A 14,007-nucleotide genomic window follows, 5' to 3' on the forward strand; every position below is an offset into this window, starting at 1 on the left:
AAGCATCCTTTCTTTGCCGCCTCCCTCTCAGCCATGGAAGGCACCGTCCGGCCGACCTGAAATCCAGGTTGCCTTGTTTTAGTAGGCGGCAGACTCGCCAACACTTTCCAACCCTTCAGACCTGCGCCCTCTCCTTCCTTCAAACTTCACTACCATGCTAGTTCTCAGAACTATTGTTTTAGACACAGATCGCTGACGACTTATCCTCAGCGAAATCTGAAAGAGCTGCCCGGGGGACTCCAAAACCCATGAAACTTAACAATCAGTTCATCCAAGCAGCTGGGGGAAATATTTGCAAGGCAACATCAGCCTCTTTTGTTCATGAGTTAAAAAAAAAAAAGAAAAGAAAAACAAAAATCCATACTGACCAGAAACCCCAGCACGTTGGAAACAGCTAGCTGTTAACGGTGACCTTTGCCTTGGAAATCATGGTAAAAATTCCCCTTGGTTTCCCTCACACTTCCTTTGGAAAAAAAGGGGAACAATGCAAAAGAACAGGCTGGTTTTACCCTGTGACCACTGACAAGGCCAGTTGTTCCTCAGGGCTCCTGAAACTGAGGGAGAACCAGAGCCTCCCATCCACACATGAAGTCGGGGGGCTGTGTGGATGGGCCCTGGAACACTCCGCCTCTGTCCTCCCAGCAATCAGTCCGGGCGTTTACTGGAAAGTGAGACAGGAAGCGGTGAGGAAGCCCAGAGAACACATTATCCCAAGACCGTGCCATCGCCCTGCGCCTGGGGAGACAGAGAGAGGATACAGCACGAGGATGACCACACAAGGTGACTCCCGGGGCTGAGAGGCCGCAGAGCAGTCACAGGATTTATGAAAACAAGACGCAGATATCCTTCATGACCCTGTTTCCCGTCTTCTGCTCTGAGCTCACTGCAGGCCCAGCGCCTCACACGCCCTCTAGACGGCTGATTTGAACACTATTCCCCACTGCCAGGGCTCTGTGGGCTCTTTGGTTTCTAATACTATACCCCGATTCACCAGGCTCAAGGCGCCCATTTGGGGAAGGAAGCCCTTTCACAAATCCATGTCAGCAATGGCACACACACTGTCCTAGGCACTGCGGGCCAGGAAGGCCCGAACCCACAAACCACCCATCCTAGCTACAGAAAAACCAGACATCTCCTCAAAGATGCTGGTGTCCTAAAAAGAGCAACTAAAGTTCCAGAAGGTCAGACCCAGACAAGAGAAACGGAACTGTTTTTCTCTGTCACTTTAGGAAAAATCTTGAACTTGAAAAACAAAGTCAGCCCCTGCCCTCCTGAACCCCAACCTCAACACTGTCTTCTGCACAATACAAACATGTTCTCAGACACTGGTTCCTGCCGTTTTAGAAGACGACACAAGATTAACGTGTCTACCAGGCGCTGAGGTCAGAGAAAAACCTCAACCGCTGCTCCTCAAAATCCCCGGCCCTCAGAGCATCAACAGCCAGTCATCCGGACATGGCGACGGGGCAGGAACACAGAAGCCAGCGGCAGTGATACGTACTGATGTGGGCTGGAAACCTCAGAAGAGCAGAAGTAAGGAGGCGGCTGAAGGGAGATGCAGAAGTCGGTGAAATAAAAAAGGTTCATGACTGCTGGGGTCTCATCTCATGTTTAACTGCCCGAGTTCCTGCCTGCCGGTCCCTCCAGAGAAAGCAGACAGGTGAGGAAGAGGCTGGAGTCCTTCAGCGAGGAGTCCTCGAGCTCGGATGATGTTCCCACCCAGAGAGCAAATGGCTCTTGTGGAACTCTCGTCTTCCCCCGATATTTGGGTTGAAAAAGGCCCTTGTCCCTGCACATCCTGATGAAAGAGGGCCATTCAGAGGGAGCAAAGCAGCTGAAGTTCCTCTAATCACTTTCCTCCCACGGCTGTTTGGTGGCCTCGGCCACATGCAGGAGGGTGTGTGTTAGAAACTGTGAGGGAAAACAGCTGGACGCCCAGCCACAGATCCCACACGACCGGGACCCCACGCTTGTTGCCATCGACATTATTCAAGGATTTCTATTTCTTTTGAAACACCATCCATTCATCCAAAAGTGACCGTGGGCATCCAACAGTGACCGTGGGCAACTGCCACAGTTACTTGGCATGTTCAAAAGCACTCTTACATTCTGGAAATTTTTCAGTCATGCTAACTGCTACTTAAGGAGGCAAGTCTGGGGAGAGGGGCATTCCAGGTAGAGAGGTCCTCCCATGCACATATATGAGGACTATGAAAACTGCATGCAAGGTGCTCAGGACAGGCTACAAAGATAAAGCATGCCCAGGTCCTGCAGGGCCTGGCACAGGGCCCCAAAACCCACCCAGCAGGAGCCAGCTGTCTGTCAGAACTGTCTGTCCTTAGCACTTCTTTCAGCCAGTGAAATACATTAAGGACACGAAGGAACATACTGCAGGGCACAGTGGGACACGTACCCTAAGAAAGGGACTCCGCTGGTATTAAAAGGAAGAGACAGCATAACCGATGGATTTTGGAAGTCTGCATGAAGGAGGTAGCACTGAGTAGAGACTTCTGGGAAGGTCCTATCTGAAAGCTTCCCCCAGCTCCCAAAGGGTTAAGCAAAACATGTACTACAATTGTTCTTATTTTGCAGCTGATGAAACTAGAGCTTGTCCAGGAGTGTACATCTTTACAAGATAGGCCTAGACTCACCCTGACTGGGTAGCTCAATTGGCTAGAGGTTGTAGGTTTGATCCTCAAGTAGGGTAAATACAAGAATCAACCAATAAGTGCAGAAATAAGAGGAACTGATATTTCTCTCTATATAAAATCAATTAAAAGTAGGACTAGAACCAAATATGTTTGTCCCGCACCCACCTTCTTAATCCCTGGAATGCCCATGGTCCCTACCCATCCAGACACTAACTGTAGTGCGGCTGCACTGGTTCCGCTAAAGCCCAGGTCACCAAGAAGTCAGAACTCGGACTCGTCTGTAGTGCTTGTTCCCAGCATATGGAAACATGGTTTGCAGGAAACAGGGAAGGAATCATCAGGGAAACCGGACCTCAGAGAAGCCTCCACATTAGAGTTCTTCTACCAGCCCTGGGGACAAGCAGAAGGCTTGGGGTACCACCCCAGGCACCCTGCCCACAGCCACCCACGTAGGACACATCAGTCAATCCTTCTGGACTGAATGGGAACCTAAAGAGTTCTGTGGGTGGCACAGCCATGCTGGCCAAGCTGCTTTTCAACAGTACGGTCCAAGCACCTGCCATATGGCCAAGACTGCACCAGGCACTTAGCTATGCCACAGCATCTAGTTCTCACAGCTCTGGGGGGCAGGCATGATCTCCTCCATGTGACAACTGCAGGTAGCTAGTCACACTCCTGAAACAGTCTCCTGGGACAGCCAGGGCAACCTCATTTTTAACCAACTCACTTAGTGAGTCTGGTGCACATCAAAGTTTAAGAAAATACAATACTGGTCCAGGTTGTAATTTATGGTCTACTATATGTATGCTTTGATATTCACTTACAGGGTTCTGTTCATTCATTCAAGTAGCAAATATTTGCAGACTAAGAAGTACAGTGCTAAGCCAAGCCTGCCCAAGTGTCCACAAGGGCAAAGGTAATGATCCCCTTTAAGGGACAGGTTTATGTTTGGGTGGTTTGGATGTGTGCCAGGCCATTTAGAAATTTAATTCCGCCTGACCAGGCGGTGGCGCAGTGATAGAGCGTCGGACTGGGATGCAGAGGACCCAGGTTCGAGACCCCGAGGTTACCAGCTTGAACGCGGCTCATCTGGTTTGAGCAAAAGCTCACCAGCTTGGACCCAAGGTCGCTGGCTCGAGCAAGGGGTTACTCGGTCTGCTGAAGGCCCACGGTCAAGGCACATATGAGAAAGCATCAATGAAAAACTAAGGTCTCGCAATGAAAAACTGATGATTGATGCTTCTCATCTCTTTCCATTCTTGTCTGTCCCTGTCTATTCCTCTCTCTGACTCTCTCTCTCTATCCCTGTAAAACAAACAAACAAAAAAAACACAGAAATTTAATTCCTTGAAAAACAGAAATATGTAGTGTAGGGATACCATACTACAGAATATTATGCTAATGCCCCTGATTTCCACCTCTGGCTGCCCATCTGAAGAATCTACAAACTTCTTTTTTTTTTTTCTTTTTCCATTTTTCTGAAGCTGGAAACAGGGAGAGACAGTCAAGACAGACTCCCGCATGCGCCCAACCGGGATTCACCCGGCACGCCCACCAGGGGCGACGCTCTGCCCCCCAGGGGGCGATGCTCTGCCCATCCTGGGCGTCGCCATGTTGCGACCAGAGCCACTCTAGCGCCTGAGGCAGAGGCCACAGAGCTATCCCCAGCGCCCCGGCCATCTTTGCTCCAATGGAGCCTTGGCTGCGGGAGGGGAAGAGAGAGACAGAGAGGAAAGCGCGGCAGAGGGGTGGAGAAGCAAATGGGCGCTTCTCCTGTGTGCCCTGGCCGGGAATCGAACCCGGGTCCTCCGCACGCTAGGCCGACGCTCTACCGCTGAGCCAACTGGCCAGGGCAAACTTCTAAAACATACTCACGCCCAAGTCTAACCTTAACTGTTTCTAATTCAACAGGTGTACAAGTCTGAGCACCTTTTTTAAAAGTTCCAGAAGTGCTTCTGACACATCGCCATGGTTAAGAACCCTTGCATTTCATAGTAACAGAAGACACAGAAAAAACTGATTTCTCCCATGGGCTTCCTAAAAATATCTTACACACAGTAGGTGTGTGATAAATGTTTCCTGCTGGTAAAAGATAACACCAAATGCATGATCCTCTCAAACGAATAACACAATTAGGTACAATGAAGGGAGGTCATGCCAGGTCAAAAAGCAAAATAATACCCTTCTTGGAAGCAGCAGAACAGGTTAGCAATGAGTGCACATGCCCATCTCTGACCAAATACTTTCAGAGTCACAAGTGTTCCTGCCCTTGAAAGGCAGCCCTGCATTACAAAGATATGCAATGACAATAACAATGACAGATTAGGCCCAGGATGAGCTCTGCTGTTGACAAAGCACTGTAACGTACACTGTTCTGATCTCCTGGAAACTCTTCCAGGTAGACTGAGCACCCATTATTATTATGCTCATTTTATAGATGAGCAAACAGGAAGTTACTGCAAAGATGTGATTTTAGGATTTCTGACACTACCTCTCACACAAAATCAGAGCCCGTGAGCCTCAAGTACAGGATCTGAAAAGGGTCCCACACTGACCGGACTGGTCGAAACCAACCAACTACTTTTACATGGATAGACTTGACCTTTGATTGCACTTGGCTCTGCACAGTGACTACTGAGTGGACTGTGGTTTGTCTAGCGAATCTAGTAATTCCAGGAAAACAAGGAACAAATGTAAAGGTGGGTACCACTGAATACTCTGCAAGAGGAGGTTCTGTTAATTTCCTTCAGATTCACAAATACTTTCTGTGTCTGGTCAGTACTATGTCCCGGGCATTCAGAAATGAAACAGACATGGTTCCTGCCCTGAAGCCCCATTACATTCTAGTGGGTCAGACAGACACAGGACAGCACCGCAACGCAACGCAACAGGTTGCACGGCAGAGGAGCATACAGGGAATTACACACGCACGCACCCAGCTCTGCCTGGGTGCCCAGGGACATCTCCCTGGAAGGAACTGGGCCTCGAAGGACCAGTTACAATGAAGAGGGAAGCAGGAGTCGGAAGATCGTGTTACAACTCCCCTACTGTGAAGAGGAGGATTTGGTCTCTGTTGTAAAAGGCCCCACTCTGAATTCATCAATGTCATCAATGTCTATTCTAGTTTATAAATGAGTTCTTTATCAATTTGGTTAATATAAGTTGGTTTTTCGGAAATGGACCATCCCTGAGAGTAGTTATAAATTCGAGTTTCAGAACATGCAAAGATAAGAACCAAACCTTGGGCTTCTGTTTGAACCATCAAACTGTCAACCTAAGAAGTGCTCAGCACCTGAATGCCCGGTATTCCACAGGCGTTCGATGAGTTCTGTCTTAAACAAGTAAATGATAACTTCAACCTGAACAATTCTTGCCCTGACGGTTTTTGCCCAGAGTGCTTGCCCTGACATTTTCCCTCTTAATTCTTACAATTTCATTCCTCCAATGAAAGAACCAAGACAAAGAAGATAGACTACTTTTCTGTGGTCGAATGACTAATCCGGGGCAGACCCGGATTGAGAGGCTCCAAGCTGGGGGCTCTTCCCGCAGAATGCCTAGGTCAGCGGGCAGGATGGTCTAGCCTGCAGAAACAGGAGCAGAGGGTAACGCTGGATGGATAGAGATCTATACCTCGAAACCGCTGCTGGCGACAGTGCAAGACAGATTCAGAACTCCGTTCCTAGCCACGTGAAGTTTACAAGGATGTAAAGCAGATGGAAGAAGACTACAGGTGGAGACAGACAAATCTTCCCATCCCACGGGCTCTCCCCTCATTTTGAACTCACATCCAAGTTGCCCAGGCCTTGTTCTTTTTATCTTGTGCTCCACAGCACAGCTGGGCAGGGCCTTGCTCCAAACACCATTGCTCAGAGCTCGAGAAAACTCACCTGACACACCTATCAGCCAGAGCTCCCAAATCTTTCCCTTAAAACACATGCTGCAAAGAGGGAAATTCCAGCTCTGCAGGGCACTAAACTTAGGGGACGAGGTCACAGGCAAGAAATGCTGGCAGGCTGATTACAAATGTCTTTGCTGCTGGGCCGTGTATTGTTTGGCTAGAAGGCGTAGGCTTCTCTCAGACAGAAGGAATGTTCAGAAGTATTTCAGACAGTAAGATACATTCTCTGAAGCCAACTCTACAGCTCTCCTTCATACCAATGGGTAGGAGCAAGCAGCTGAATATACTAGCAAGCTCGCAGAAGCCAGATTTTTTCCATTGCATAAATAAGGCAGGATAAGATATGCATTGCGCTGGCTTGATAAACCTTATCATAGTTTCTTGATGCCCTACCCCCAGAGCCCTCAGGCCCAGTCTATAGAAGCCAAAGCCAGTGCCATCTTCCTCTGTGCATCTAGTATACCAGGATCTAAGCCCACTTAGTGAGCGCACTGGGCAGGAAATGCTGTGGCAGCAAAGACAACCTAGTCAGCAGAAAAAACAGGCATATGAAGGAAATGTTTTTAAAACAACTCAAATATTCCAAGAATGGATTATCTCCACTGTCCCAGGTTCTCAGTCCTTTCTCTGGTATGCAGCCCCATCCCGTAGTCACTGGTCACCAAGTCCTAACCTTGCTGGGGCCCCTCCTTCCTTGTTCCTTGTCACCTCTGCTGTGCTGGCCCTCCCACCCCGCCACCCTCACCACTGGGAGCCATGTAGCACCCATGGTTCCAGAGTGTGCCTGGCTCTCTGCTGGGTACACAATGTCCCTGCAAGACAGCGCTGTCCAAGCCAACGGGCATGGTCTTGCCCAGTGCTCTCCAATAAGACAGCCACCTGCCATCGGTGCCTACTGAAACACTGCGACCAATGAGTGAATGTGCCATTTTATTTAACTTTAGGTAAGCTAAATTTTAATTAGGCACACGTGGCTGGCAGCTTTGGTACAGGGCAGCACAGCTCGTTCCAGGTGATCTCAGCCTACCGAGAATCAGGGCAGGGACCTCTGGCCTGAGACCCCTCTGCCCCGTCCCTAACCACTACATCCCAGCTCCAGGGCTTTCCATGATGCAACCTTATCTACAGAGATCAAACATCTTGTGCTAACTTCTACGATAGCCACCATTAGCCCTTATAATTTAACCTAAACGTCATTCATCTGACACCCTCTGACCTCAAGGAGCTTATGGCACAACTAGAAAAAGGGCTTTATAATAAAATCCTTGCTATCTTACCTCTCAACGTTATTTCTCCCATACTCCATATTCTCTGCTCTGTCCTTATGCCATCGTCCTTATAAACTCTTCTACTCTGGGTCTCTGCTCACAGCCTTCTCCCTCTTGTCTGCCTCTGTGGTCATGCCCACCTCTCAGCTCCGCGCCAACCCCCTCTGAACCCAGCTACAGGCCACTGTCTCCCGTCAGCACCTCATAGCACCTCCTCTCATTCTGCAGCTCAGAAACCCGAGGCTCAGAGGTTAAGTCATAGGAACCCAAACCCTGAGTCCCAGACTGTGCTCTGGACCCACTTACCTACACGCTGGTGCAGAAGCTATCTTCACTTCATGTCAGCATATTTTAATGTCACAATGGGATTTGATGGCCAGGACACACCTAATTTTCAAAATCTCCTCCCTGTCTGCCATACAGCAGATTCTAAGTAGGTGCCCATAAAGGACTATGTCCTCCTCTCCAGTCTCAGAGCACTTATTCCATGACTAACTCATCTTGGTCAGCTCCGGGCAGCTGGAACTTGGGGCGCTCAACACACCCAGGGTGAACTGGACAAGAAAGACTCACTGTATAAATGCTCTTAGTGGAGTCACAGTCACTGGTGGCTGGGTCCTCTTGTCAACCAAGTGTTTCAAACAACACAGCAACTAAGTTCTCCATATCATCCTGAGTGTCCTAAGACCTATGGCTGTGACTCCCCTCTGCCAAACCCTCCCAGTGCCCAGAGGACAGTTTGCTCTCAGTGAATGAAACACCAGTAATACACATCTTTGTGTCATGCTAAGCACTTTACCCATATCCCCTAACCAAATCCTCAGTATCCATCTGTATTTTATACATAGGGAAACGGAAGCTTAGAGAGGTGATGTCACTTGCCAAGTTTACATGGCCAAGAAGTGGAGAAGCCAGGGAGTACTGTCCCTTTGTTGAATTCACATCTCGGGAAAACACAGCATCAAAAAAGTCCTTTCTAGGCCCTGGCTGGTTGGTTCAGTGGTAGAGCGTCGGCCTGGTGTGCAGGAGTCCTGGGTTCGATTCCCGGCCAGGGCACACAGGAGAAGCGCCCATCTGCTTCTCCACCCCTCCCCTTCTCCTTCCTCTCTGTCTCTCTCTTCCCCTCCCGCAGCCAGGGCTCCACTGGAACAAGGTTTGCCCAGGCGCTGAGGACGGCTCTATGGCCTCTGCCTCAGGTGCTAGAATGGCTCTGGTTGCAACAGAGCAGCACCACAGATGGGCAGAGCATCGCCCCCTGGTGGGCGTGCCGGGTGGATCCTGGTAGGGCGCATGTGGGAGTCTGTCTGCCTCCCCGTTTCCAACTTCAGAAAAATACAAAAAAAGAAAAAAAAAAGAAAAAAGAAAAAAAGTCCTTTCTCTTCCCTGATGATTCAGACCTAAAACCATTTGGTGGGTAGAGCAAGGTCGGCATCTGAGCATGGGAGGGCTATGGTACTCGAAATCCTGGATTTGACGGTGAGCAGGGCGAGGAAGGCATTTATGTCAGGAGCACTGGCTGCAGGGATGGGAGATTAATGACAGACAGGGGCTGATGAAACAATTAAATATTTTAGGGACAAATGGGAGTCATGTTTCTCATGGTCAGAGAAGGGAGTTACAAGTATGGAGAGAAAACTAGAATGAGCCCAAGGACATAGAATCAGAACTGAAGGTATCAGTTTGAACTCATGTTTTTCCAGCATATTTAAATAAGTATAGGAATGAATATACAGTGTGTCCGTAAAGTCATGGTGCACTTTTGACCGGTCACAGGAAAGCAACAAAAGACGACGGAAAAGTGAAATCTGTACCAAATAAAAGGAAAACTCTCCCAGTTTCATACCTATTCAGTGCAGTTCGATGTGGGCTCATGCACAGATTTTTTAGGGCTCTTTAGGTAGCTATCCCGTATAGCCTCTACAGACTCGTCACTGACTGATGGCCTACCAGAACAGGGTTTCTCCACCAAACTACCAGTTTCCTTCAACTGCTTATCCCACTGAGTAATGTTATTCCTATGTGATGGTGCTTTGTTATAAATGCGCTGATATTCATGTTGCACTTTGGTCACAGATTCGAATTTAGCAAGCCACAGAACACACTGAACTTTCCTCTGTACCGTCCACATCTCGACTGGCATGGCTGTGGGCTGCTCCGCTGAATACACGGTGTTACGTCATCATCTGCGCATGCGCACATGCTGCCACATCATCCTACAGAAACTGGGAGGGTTTTCCTTTTATTTGGTACAGATTTCACATTTCTATTGTCTTTTGTTGCTTTCCTGTGACCGGTCAAAAGTGCACCATGACTTTACGGACACACTGTAGATGTAAGAGCATACGTGTACACACACACACATACTCTGACCATTAAGTGGCCTTGAGGATAGCTCTGCTCCAACAGTAACAAGCACACCTACCCCAGCTTCTAAGTTCCATTTTCCACTGGATGGAACCAGGGCTCCTTGGGGAAATGATTGATTACAGAGATGCGCTAAAGACAGTACAAAAGGAGTCCTGGAACAGCTGGTGTCAGAAAGTCCTGGAAATCATGCTTACAGAATGATGCAGACAGGTAAAGAAAGGGACATGGAAGCCGGCCTGAATGAGACCCCACTGGCCAAATCGGGGACAACCTGAACTTGAAAGTCGGTAATATAATTAACTGATTGCAAACCACTGAATAAAACAGACAACAAGTGCATACAGATATAAATAAATGGAAACGTTGATGGGGGATAAGATATTAACATAACTTCAAAGTATCCTCCGAGAAATACTTCTTACTGACCCAGGGAGAAGAGTACCTATTCAGTAGAGAAGCCTGGCAGAATCCCCCATGGTGACCACAGTGAACATTGCCGGTAAGAGGGTAAACTGAAACCACAAGCCACTGGGCGGGGTTCTAGAAGGACACAGCATCGGTCCTCCCCTGCTCCTGCACGACCCGACTCTAATTACAAGAGAACATCAGACAAACCTAAACTGAGGGACATGCTACAAAATTATGGCCCGCTTCAAAAGTGTCCAGGCTATGAGAGTCACAGGAAGACTGAGGAATGTCCCCGACTGAAGGAGACTCAACAGACAGGACAACTACAAGCAACAGGTGATGCTGAACTGGTCCTTCCTCCTACAAAGGACGTTACTCTGAGGCCCCTGAATGGGGTCTGAGGATTAGGCAGCAGTAATATTATCAGGGTCAATGGCCACTGGTCCTCGGTGCAGGACAACGTCCTTGCCTGTATTCAAAGGGCACCAGGCTGGCAACTAACTCTCAAAACAGTTCAGAAAAAAGTTCTTTGTATTGTACTTGCACCTTTTCTGTAACTTTTGTTTCAAAATGTTAAAAATTGTTTGTCCAAATTCCATTTAATTGGATTTTGGTAGAACACTACTTACTCTGCTTTGGCAGGTGATAAAAGCTTAACACCATTTTACTGGCTATTGTCACTGGCATACTTCCTGGCTTTCTCCCTCGACCCGGGATACTTTCTCCCTCACCAGCAGAGAGGTCTCCTCGCCTTAGGACCGCTTCCCTCTCTGCAGTTTCCCGAATGGAAGTGACCTTGATTCATGCGCTGGGCAGTGGAAAAGGATGGGAAGTTCTGCTCTCTCAGTTCCTCTTGGTCCATGTGTGCCCAGATTTTGTGGACCTCACACACACACACAAAGCCCCGGCCGATGTAAGACCTAATATTAACATTTTCCTGCTCTGAGACCCACTTTGGAACAGCAAGGAGCCAACCTGCCCGTGCAGGCCTCCCATTGTGAAGGGCACGCAAAGTCAGGATGCTGCAGGCCGGCAGGATGTGACTCAGCATCCTGTTTTCAATGTTTGGGGAGACCAGTAGCTTTGGCACCGAGCACCACAGCTGACTTCACCTCTCCAGACCACAAATACACAGGTTAATTGGTGGAATGGACACCCAGCATCAGCTGTCTCTGTGGGCCTTGGGGCCCGCCACCTGACTGTCCACCCCTCACCCTGGGTTTCCTTATGAACACCCACTACTTATCAGGATGATCTATCAGCATATCTATTGGGAATTGTTCTCCAGAGGGACTGACCTGGCAGTATTTTCAGGACACGATGAATCAAGCACCCGATCTTGTTTCTCCCTTTGTTTTGACTCCTAGGAAGCTCCAAGTCAGACTGGCAGCCAAACTCTGGGAACTGCCACAACATTATGCCACACATTCCACATATAAACCTTCCTAGGACTTTATCTCATTTCCCCCGGCTTTCTCCCTCTCCCACTTTTCTCATTTTAAATTACACTGTCCCTATGAATGTTCTAAGCTGTTTCAAATCCCTTCCCAACAGAACTACAGCAGACAGCACCATCTTACCACCCTCAGAGGGTAAAGGTTCCTTTTTAAACTGTTGTGGAAGCCCCAACAGTCAGCACAGAACCCACTGCATGTACGGGCACCAAGCTGACATTGGCTAAATTGATAAATAAAGCAAACAGCTAAATAAAAACTTCCATTACCAGTTTGCTTCACAAGAGACACTTCTCCCTCCTACTGCACGTGGTGAGGCCTGCACAGGGGTGCCCACAGGGTTTGGGGAACAGGTGTCTTAGGGAGCCCCTTCTGCATACAGTTCAGTGACCTCAACCTCAGCCCTAAAGAGCCACTCAGAACTTCACCTGCAACAGAGCCAGCACAGAACTGGCGGGTCTGGACATCTGGGAGGTGACAAGTGATTCCGAGAGGCGGAGCTGGCTTGGTTCTCTCCAAACCACACCTATGGTCTCCTCTCTGTGGGAATTCTGACTGGGCCCAGCTTTGGGGAAACGCCTTGAGAACGCCTGGCAGGCATGCGCCAAGCCCTGATTGGGAATTCTTCCACCAGCGCAGGGTGGCCTATGTCAGGAGAGCACCAGACCTTTCCTAACAGGACCTCCAATGGCCTTCTTTGAAACAAAGTCTTTTTAAAAATAGCTTCAAAAGTAGCCAGTCAAGAAAAAAGAAAGAAAAAAAAATCTGTAAAATTAAAAGCGTACGAGACATGATGAAAGTCGGGAACAAAGTTCAGTAGAACTTGGAGAGAAATAGGTCAAGCACTGGTTGTTTTTCCTTTTCAATTCCACTTGGTTGAGCTTCTGGCTTTTGTGGTGAAATGCCCTTGAGTCCATTTATGGAGGGGAAGACCATCAGGGCAGGTAGCAGGAGGACCCTCACTACCATCAATGAAAGTAGCACACACAGTCCCATCTATCAGGCAACATCAGGCAAGGACTAGGCATTGCACACTAGACAAGACTCTCTAAGCCTCACAAAAATCCTCTATTTCAGGGAGGGCAGGTGGCTGGCCCAAGGTCACAGACATGCAGGTGGTCAGGTGGCAGGGCCTGTACCCATCCAGAGGCACAGGCCGGCCTGTGTGAACCCTGGAATTCACACAGATATTCCGTCCCTCTCACCGCGACGCTTACGGCCACTTCTCCAGGCCGGCCAGCTTGGTTTTCTCATGAGCACATCATCTCCACCACAGAACTACTGACAGTACTTAACACCCCCACCCCCACCAAAGCGGGAGTCTCACCGGCCAGACTCGGTATTGTCCCCACTCCTAGCCCGATCACTCAGCACATCTTGAAGATGACTGCTCCTTACTTTAATTCTGTTTTGATTAATCCTGTTTCCTTATTGCAGCCTTCCTGGAAGCAGAACTCATTTGAATGTTCTCCTAGCCTTAGGAATTTTCTAATAAGCTGTCCAAATCCGGAGATCTCACCACAGCACAACATAAGCCAAAGAGGAGACCCGAAGGGGAGTCCTTCTTTCTAAATGTGCATGTGGCCCCGTGCCTGAGGGCAAGGCATGTCTGACAAGGTGGGCCAAGCAAAGGATCCACTTCTCAGTGGTCATTCTAATGTTCTCTGTCTCAGGGTAAGACCATAACACTGACAGGCTAGTTGCCCCCACAAATGTCTGCCCTTGCTTTTAGTGTGGGAATAAAAGAGACACTCTTGACAGTATGTTACAAAACTACCATGAATGATTAGAAGCACAATGTAATAGAACTAGACTAGGAGGTCTGAGGGCTCTTATTCTTGATTTGGAAGCTATCATTTAGTCTATCTCTTCACTTTACAAAGGAGGAAATGGGGGCCCAGAGACGTTTAGTAACCTGCCTAAAGTTTAAAGTTGCACAGCAGATGACGTGTCTCAGGACA

The 14,007-nt window shown here is 48.6% G+C and overlaps 1 protein-coding gene across 2 annotated transcripts in view; it reads right to left on the reverse strand.

Moving 5' to 3' along the window:
• The window catches only part of SSH1 (slingshot protein phosphatase 1), a 60,547-nt gene that overhangs the window by 34,467 nt on the left and 12,073 nt on the right, over positions 1 to 14,007 (reverse strand). The window contains exon 1 of one of the 2 annotated variants that reach the window (XM_066260330.1): positions 369 to 423. The exons of the other annotated variant lie outside the window; for it this stretch is intronic. The gene's annotated coding sequence lies outside the window, so the exon portion shown is untranslated. Of the gene's footprint in view, positions 1 to 368; positions 424 to 14,007 lie in introns of those variants that run through there. 2 annotated transcript variants of the gene reach the window in all.

The sequence above is a fragment of the Saccopteryx bilineata genome, chromosome 2 (assembly GCF_036850765.1).
Source record: "Saccopteryx bilineata isolate mSacBil1 chromosome 2, mSacBil1_pri_phased_curated, whole genome shotgun sequence".
NCBI lineage: Eukaryota > Metazoa > Chordata > Mammalia > Chiroptera > Emballonuridae > Saccopteryx > Saccopteryx bilineata.